The 1,528-nt window shown below is 40.5% G+C and overlaps 1 non-coding gene across 1 annotated transcript; it reads left to right on the top strand.

Annotated features, from left to right (window-relative positions):
• The first annotated feature begins 451 nt into the window (after positions 1–451).
• On the top strand, positions 452–524 carry trnaf-gaa (transfer RNA phenylalanine (anticodon GAA)). The gene has a single exon. It is a non-coding gene; the product is annotated as a tRNA-Phe (tRNA).
• The last annotated feature ends 1,004 nt before the right edge of the window (positions 525–1,528 follow it).

Genomic DNA, 1,528 nt, shown 5'->3' with positions numbered 1-1,528 from the left:
TGTGTAGAAGTTAAACAAGTAAATACAGAAGAAACTAAACAATAATTTAAACCTGCAATCGTTTTCAAACAATATGAGGAGACTATTTACTAATTATGACTACTAATAGTTAGAGGAAACTACAAATACAAAACAAAGTGACATTATATATATTAATATGAGTTGCATTCGAATGCCTATAGTGTATCATTATGTACTAGCAGCCTAGTAGTCTATTGTAGTGTAGTTTTGTGCTGACGTGCTGATTGCGCCCTCTGGCGGTGGAGGAGCTGCAGCACTGATTAACTCACGACACTTCCTGTTTCAATACTGCATATATGATGCTGTGACGTCAGACGGACACGTCTACCTAACATCTTTACAATAATCTTCACTTTTTGTACATCGAATAGAAATGAAGAAAATGTATAAAACAGTACAATATGAAAATGTCAACACACTATAGCATCCCGCCGAAATAGCTCAGTTGGGAGAGCGTTAGACTGAAGATCTAAATGTCCCTGGTTCGATCCCGGGTTTCGGCAGAAGGAATATTTTGATTTTCACATCGAGTTAGTTTACGTACTGCTGAACCTGTTCTGTTCTGTTCTGTTCTGTTCTGTTCTGTTCTGTTCTGTTCTGTTCTGTTCTCTCTCTCTCTCTCTCTCTCTCTCTCTCTCTCTCTCTCTCTCTCCAAATTCAAGTCAACAAATTTTATTGGCATGGGAAACAAACCGCTTTGGCAATTTAAATGCAAAAGCGGGTGAACAATAAAGAAGTAAAAGTAAAATGTGGGATATTAAAATTCCAGTATCTCCTATAAAAATATAAATTAAAGATACACTTTAAATACACAGTATTTACAATATGGAGGACGTTTGCAACAGTGCAATCATTGTGGAAAAAGTGAGTCCAAGGAGGTAAGCCCGTTTATGGGGAGTTTGAGGTCCTTCTCTCATCACAACAGGTGACGAATCCGGCTGCTGTGATCGCACATTGTTGTATTTCTCCTAACAGGTATGTCGGTTTGTTAGAATTTGGAGTGTTTTTAAAGTCCTTCCACGCCTTTGTAATCCGAAGGGAAGTGTGTGTCAGATCAGTTGTCCGCCAGGGGGAGCGTCGGTATCACTTTTCAAAGCGCTGTTGTCCTACTGGTCAGAGCTGTGGTCCCACTGGTCAGGGCTGTTGTCCTACTGGTCGGAGCGTTGTTGTCCTAATGGTCAGAGCTGAGGTTTCACCGGATCATTTAACATCCGTAGATATAAACAGACGTAGGGCTGAACACATTAATGATTGGCAGGGCACGCTGGAACTGGTGAACTCCCAGTCCCACCTTCAACATGTGGAGTCCCAGCAGGAGGACCCAGTATGGAGGTCATCTCCACTGGTGCGGTGTACTGGTGCGCTGTACTGGTAGATTATGTTACGAGCGACCTTTTTACCTCTGGGTAAGGGTCTATTACATAGTAAAAGGATATTCCTGGAATTTAAAATAAATATTATATATGTCGTTAATATTTAGACGTTCATGTAGCTTATGATTTATAAA

Source organism: Gadus chalcogrammus, chromosome 13 (genome assembly GCF_026213295.1).
Source record: "Gadus chalcogrammus isolate NIFS_2021 chromosome 13, NIFS_Gcha_1.0, whole genome shotgun sequence".
Lineage (NCBI taxonomy): Eukaryota > Metazoa > Chordata > Actinopteri > Gadiformes > Gadidae > Gadus > Gadus chalcogrammus.
Note: the sequence above shows the minus strand (reverse complement) of the source record. Positions and strands in the feature narration are given on the sequence as shown.